We start from the raw sequence: 7570 nt of genomic DNA, 5'->3' as shown, positions 1-7570 counted from the left end.
ACATATATGACTGTGCAAGAATACCAGAACTGACTGAAGCCTGTGTAATAATACCATAAATATTCTGACTGTATAATAATACCATAAATATTCTGAAGCCCTTGACTAGGAAGAGGTATAAAGTCCTAGACCTGTCAAAGGGTTAAGTCATTTGGCTAAAATTGTGGAAACTGCCCTTTATCTCTATGTTTTTTGGTTGGTGTTGGTTTGTTTTCCATGCATTTTGAAATATTTGAAGTTTTTCACTGCAGTTGCAAAACACTTCCCTTTAAGTTACAAATTTTAGTCCTGATATTTAAGTCCTTTTGTTTATATTGAGTGTGTTTTGTGTTTTAAATTGTATTGTAAAAGAAATAATCTCTCATCTATACTGGAGTGGTCATCTCACCCTAAAGCATGAAGTTCATCTGAATGAGCAGGGAGCTCAAGTGAAAGGCAGTGCTGTGGTAACTGGTAGTAGTATAATTATGGTAGTGCTTAAGGATTTATTGGGAGTGTGTAAGCAGAGGGCAGAAAACTGTGAGCGTAGGAACTGTCTCAATAGACAAGGCTGAGTCATGTTGGATGAAAAGATGTAGAATGTACAATTGGTGAGGGCTGAAACTGTTAACTGTTTATTTTTTAGCTCTAAATTTTTTAGGAGGGTTTAGATATGGGTGACTTCAGCAGATGGAAAGAAGAGGGAAAGGAGAGAAATTTAGCTTGAGTTGTTGTAAAACAAAATGAGGAATAGAGGCAGCTATGAATGAAGATGATAGAAAGAGGAGAAATGAAATTACTTCTTTATGTTGCCTGAGGTCAAAGAAGGACATTCAAAATTTCTTGGTGTTCCAGAGTCCTGCTGAAGGAGCTTGGAGGCTGCTCCCAGTGACTGTGGTCACTGAAGAGTCCTTTGCATTTTTCTTTCCAGAGATCCACATGTGAAGGAAGAGAAATGTGTCCTGACTTAGGATATGTGTAAGAAGTCTGGTTTTGCTGATTAAAACCTCAGTTCAATGGCCTGAGAAAAAATGGGCTAACATATTTCAAGCTCGCCTTTGTAAGCTTCAACTTACACTACAATAATTGGAAAATATTATCACCTTGTCCAGTGTGTCTTTTCCCATAGGACACAGTTCCCAATTCTTTAGAAGTTCTGTAGTTGTAAGGGAACCAAGAGTTGAGAAGTGGAAAACATGCTGACTTTGAAAGAGAAATACTCAATTTCTTTGGATTTTCTTTTAAAAATCCATTAAAAATTCATTAAAAGCATTGCTTCTAATGCTTCAGAATAGCCTTGTCTTAGCTACTCTGTTCACCTGCCACAGATGTACTTTGGAATCTGCTTGTGATGCCCGCTTCTGTGTACAACGTGATGCTTCTGAGTTAAATGGTTGAAAAAGGCCAAGTAGTATTTTTCAAGGATTTTCAATTCCTAGGTGAAAACTTTAAGTCACTTGGGTAAATTTTCCACTCTCTATACAGGTGTTTGATTCAATCAACTGCCCAAATTATTTGGTGGCTCTTTGTCGCCTTCTGCCTCATGTGCTAAGGCATGTGTTTTCCAGCTGTACCCAGGTTAAGCATTGAAGTGGCCAATGTTTTGAGGGCCCTGTTGGAGTATGCTCTTCCAGTCCCTTATGAGAGGTATTTTAAAAGTCCATGTATTGATCCAAGGAGAACTGGCTACAGTTTTTCTTTGTAACTTTCTACTGGAGATAGTGATGACAATTCCATTCAGAGTTTTTGGCACTCTTATGTTCCTTCAAATTTCCTTTTTGAAATGCAAAAGCTGCAGCCTTAGCTGGCTCCCCAGCTTCTCCTGCATCAGTTGTGGTGCCATCAGCTCTCTGCTGCCTGGTTTTCAGTGGCTGGCTTTCAATAAGGAGGTTAGGAAAATGTACATACAAGTAGAGGGAAAGTACAGACATGTTTTGATTGCCTGTAGTGCTGGAAGTCAGGGGTGCTTGGGAGACAGCTGGTAACTTTTCTGTTAAAACTGCAAGTCTTCAACTATATCTGTAAATCTCTGTAAATCCTGTTGATTAAATCTTAATTTGTCTATGAACTGTCTAAATATTTGCATAGCTATTACTTCTGTCAAATGAAATAAGTCAGATTCCCATGAAAATATTTTTTCTAATCTTACTTTACTTGCTGTTGTCCAAGTATTTTCTGTTTGTCATCAATTTCTTTAGGGGAATGGAAGCATTAAAAGTCATACTGCTGAACTGGAATAGTCCACTGGGCTTATACTTCTGGAAATGTCTTTGACTTGAATGCTTTCTCTTCCAATAAGAAATGGAATGTCTCTATTCAATCCCTGCTGAACAACTTGCAGAGAGTTTGCCACTGTTGATTTTTCTTCTGCTAAAGGTCAAGGAAGAAGGTTGCTATAGGTTGCCCATGCTGATCCTCTTGTAGAAGTGAAGCCTTTGAGTTATGTTCATAAATGCACCTCTTGGTTTAATTTATAATTTGCATGGTAGTCTGTGGTTCTGTCAGAAGGGATTCCCCATGTGTGCTACAATTTAAACCCTGCAGTGGATACCTCAGCTTCTCAGGGTGGCAGGTTTGGGCTTGGAACAGAGAAATTGACTTCCTACGTATGATAAAGGGGGATTTCTCTATAGCTGTCAAATGAGTGCTGCTGCAGGTTTTCCTCTTTATTTGATCTTCCTTTTTTGTCCAGTGTGGCAGTTTAGGTGCTCTCCTAATTTGTGAGAGATGTGGGGAGTTATAAGGCAATTCAGGAAGATAGCAGAATTAGGGTGCTCCTTTAAATATTATTTGAAGTGATGTTTTAAATCTAGGTCACATATTACTTACTTTTATTTTAAAATGAAAGACATGGCAATTCTATGTATTATGACCCCCATATCTTACTAAGGTATAGTGAATGGTCTAGGTAAGTAGGCAAGTGTACTTTGGGCTGTGTCAGTTTTTATGCTGTTTTCCACTTCCAAACTTGTCTATTACTTAGTAATTGTAATTTGTGACCAGATTCTTCTTTTTCCGTGCAAAGTACTTGCATTTGTGTGTGGTGCCAAGAGGGGGCAGCAGCTTCCCTCCAATCTTCAGCATTAACGCACCTTTGAGAAACAGAACCTATTGTTTCATGGGCTGGGTTTTTTGTGGTTTGGTTGGTTGGTTGTGGTTTATTAATTAAAAAATATAGAAAAACTTTATTTATCAGAACTATTTCTAGAAATATGTAATCTTAAAATAATTAACCATCCAGTCTAATTGACATCCTGTAGCAAGTAGTTTGCAGATGGCACTTACTACACTTAAAAATTGTCCCCTCTATATATCAGTGAAGTGTATGTCCAAACACTCGTAAACACAGACAAGTATAATTACATACAGCTCTGCATTCATGACTTGCTGAAAACCACTTGATTATCCCTATCAATTACTTTAAAAAATGAGTGCTCTGCTCTCTTACAAACTCAGAGACAAACAGTGAAATGTTTTATCTCTTGGTTGTGAATGGGTTAAGGTTTTCCAAAAGAAGGGACCGAATGCCCTGACAAAACATGAAGTTTTATCAGTACCTACATGCCAGGTAGGTTCATAAATACTCCTGCCTGCGCTTCACCAGTGCCCTTCAACCACGATACAGAACCAGCCTTGTCACATTCCTGGAATCTTTGCTGGAACAGAGACTGCCCATGGTCATGACAGGTGAGGAGAAGCAGGGAAAAAAGAAGATGACAATTGTGTTTTGCTCTAGTCCAGCAAAGACAAGAAGCTTCGTGGTTGGAGAAAGAGGAAGGTCAGTTCACATTGACCCACCATTGTGTTTTCTTTACTGGTGCTCCTTTCCAGGCACCACCAAATGATAGTCCAGCCTGCAGGCCTTGTTTGTTGCCATTAGCCAGGTGATCACTAGACCTGTCAGCAGAGACATATTTATGTCCTTGGTGCTGGTCTTTGTACAGTAATGCAGTTGTATTATAAAGGGGGAGGATGGACCATGACTTCATGTTAGAAAGTTACCTATATACATGAATACTTAGGAGTATGAATGTCATCTGCAAGGTCTTTGTAAGATAGTAGACATCTTATTGCAGCATTGTTATCAAAAGCATGGCTCACTTTGTGTTGTGGCGTGTCAGAAAAGGTTTGTGTGGCCTTTTATGATGAGATGCTGAAAGTGCTTCATGCGTGAACCATCCACAACCTTTCCACATCCATATATGACACCGGCATTTCCATATAGCAGGCATGCTTTATCCAGGTCACCTTATTCAAATTTTATAAAACTGTCTGTCAGAACAGATGGTGTCACTTAAGGATAAAAAGCTTAGCCATAGATGTGAAGAAAAGCTGCCTCTTCAAGTGAGGTCTGCTAGCTCGTCTTAGTCTTTATCGCCCCTGTCTTTCCCTGCTTGACAGAGGACTTTTCACAGGTTTGTGGTTGATGTTTTCAGAGGCCTTGGCATTTCTGGATAGGTTTGATTTGTTGCTACAGCTCTGGACAGGTGGCAGCATATCTGTCTATCTCAGTTCGCCCATCTGCAAAATGGTGTTTGCCTGGGCCAGAGAAATTAAGATGCACAAAACGCATTTGTAAAGACTGGTTTCTAGTATATGCTCAGTGGGTTAAATTGTTCAGACCATGGGCAGGGTGGTGGGTAATATTACTGTCTGGGTCTTTTCTCCCCTTGTTTTATGGCAAACATCACCATCCTCGCTATCTGCCGCTCCTCATGGAGGAAGACTTCTGATGACTTCCCTGTCACTGCTCAGGCATCACCCATTGCTGTGTTTCTATATTGTTTGTTTTAAGTTGGTCTTGATGTTTCTCTTCAGCCTACAATTTTGGCTCCCTCCCTACCTTTTTGCCTGCTTTCTAGTAGGCAACATACATGTGTTTTCAAAGTCTATTATTGTCTGTTGTCATCTGATTTGGCTGAGAGACTGTTACAGGCTTTGAATAATTTGTTATGTTTGTAAGTTTTCTCATTCTTTTTTGGTAGCTCAGATTTAGTAGGAGGAAGTGCTGGATATTCAGGGTACTGTTCCTCTTTGGGTTAGTCAATAATGCAGGTTATTAATACATTAATAATACAAGGGAACTTTTCCAGTAAAGTCTGTTAAAAATTCTGTGTCTATTTAAAATTATGGATTCTTGAGGTTTGTTCAGGGTGATTATTCAGGGCACAAATGCCTTAGTAACACTACAATGTCATATTTGCTGACTTTCATTTTTTATCATGGCAAGAAATGTTGTGCTTTAACTTGATTAAGTTGTCTCCTTCCTGGATTTCTCTTATTTATACTTGTGACTATACAGAAATAAACAGGATGATAATCTCTTGGATGTCACATGGCAGAGCAGTAGCTGTGCTCTGAGTGTCTAAGTAATGAATTAACTCAGCCCAGGACAAGAGGTTACTAAATAACCTTTGCCTACTGTAGATGGCAAAGGTTTCTCAGGACTTAGAGCCACTTAATGTGAGGCTAAGCCTAATCAAATTGGTGACGTTTGAATGAAAGTCTCCAAACTCTCATGTCCAGACTATACAGTGAGATAGCACAGAAAGTTAGATGTGAGGCATCCTCCTTATCATGGGTAGCAGGAATTTTCTCCAACTAAGGATGTCTTCCTTCTTGTCTTTATCTAGTTTAGAAATACTTTATCTGACTCCTTGTCGCATGTCCTTAATGGATTGTAGGACTGTACCAGGGGGAGGAAGGGGGCTTCAAAAAAAGGAAGCCCTCAGGAGAGGTTTCTATTTTAAGTTTGAAACTGATTGTGCAGAAATGGCACCTTCCTTTTAAATAAGTATGTTCTGTGAAACTCACCCTATCTTCAATAATTCTCAGGTATTGCACTGGTAGTCTTGTTAACCCCACAGCTACGGCAGGGTAATTTTCAGTGTAGGTATCTACAACACTGATGAGTTTTAAATGAAATGGTAAATTCTGCTTTCACACTATACTAATCACAGTGTAGGGTGGAGGTCAGAACAAACTTACATCATAGCTGACATTAGAAAGAAAAGGGCAGTACACAATTTTTATTATGAAAAATAATAAGTAAAAAGGAATGCAACAACATAACCTTGTCATTCCTTTGGTCTGGCCTGGTTACAGGCTGGGGAACGTTTAAGAGGCCCACGTTTAAGCTGAGCAAAGCTTACTTGATTTTGGAGAGAGGGTGGACAGCAGAATACAGATGGATTTCTACAAGGTTACTTTTCAGTGGCCATCTGATCCTGCAGGACTGCTTTGAGAAGACAGACTCCTTTCTTAGAACTCTCTTCATTTTTTCACTTTTTGTTTTAATGATAGTGATCTATCAAACAGGTAAGTACAGTTAGGTATCTTCTCCTGTAATGCGACCTATAGCCTGATATTCCCATCCTGTGTAGGGAATATTTTGTACTTCACACACAGGGTTCCACTAAAATCTGCCCCTGGAGTGAAGGACTGCCAGTTCTCTGACAGTCAGTGGGAAAAATCTGAAGGAAGTCTGTATTAAAAACCTAATCTTCCCAGGTTTTAGCCATGCCAATGTGCCAATGATGCAGACCAGCCATGGGATTCACCAACTGCTTCTAATGATTAGAGTCCAACCTCCTGTGTTTTGTTTGGATTTTTTTGTGTGTGTGTTTTAAATATAAGGCACCAGCTGGAAATGCATGCTAACATTTTTTTGGTTTGAGTTGTAGGTAGCTGACACCATTTTTTACACTTTCTTACCTCAAGAGCCACCTCCTTCGGTTCCCTCAGTCAGACGTGCAGTTACAGGGCTGCCCCTGTTCCCAGCAAAGTCAGAGATTTGCTGTCAATAGCAATGGCACGGACAGGTTTTAAATGCCAAGAGCAGTTAATATTTAACTTTCTTGTGGACTCTGGCTTAGCTTTTCTGTTCCAACCCACTGGGAGTGCCTGCTGGGGGAAGACGTTTGGTATCAAAACACCACTGAAAGTCTCCCCTCACCTGAGGATCAGACTGCTCTCACAGAATCTCTAGAGATGCTGGAGAGAGGTCCAGAGCTAACAGGCCGTCTGAGTGTGCAAATATCCCAAAATGGTGCATACTCTAACCTTCACTGTGGAACAAAGGTTTTTAAACCTGTGATGTTTTATAAGGCTGCCTGTGCTATACCTGCATTCTGGCTTTGGCAGTGAGGACAGGCTGATGTAGACAAGCTGGAGTTTGATGTATCACCATGTAAAAAGCCATTCAGAGGCTGCACATGAGGATGGGCACAGGCACCGGTAAGATTCAGGCAACCCTCTTTCACGCCGATACCAGGATTTTGTATCTCTACTATCTCTACCACCATTAGGAGAGAGAGATGTAGGGTAGGAAGTTCCCTTGCATATCTGCTGGTAGGGTTGCTAAAAATTTCCTAGGCCAAGGTGGAGTGGCCCAAGGCTTTTAGCGTTAACCACACTCAGCATTCACTCAGATGTGAACCATGAAGCACCATGGCAGTGACCAGGAGATGCTGTCCCTGTCAGCACTAAGCCGCTGTGAAGGGAGGCTGAAGATGTTTGTTGGGTTACTTTTGACGGGGGTGGGGATGAAGGCAAGGTTTAAATTGAGACCAAATGTTCCATTAGGCTAAAT

This window comes from Fringilla coelebs (assembly GCF_963513975.1).
Source record: "Fringilla coelebs genome assembly, chromosome: 3".
NCBI classification, from domain to species: domain Eukaryota; kingdom Metazoa; phylum Chordata; class Aves; order Passeriformes; family Fringillidae; genus Fringilla; species Fringilla coelebs.
The sequence above is the reverse complement of the archived record's forward strand: the minus strand, read 5'-3'. Positions refer to the sequence as shown.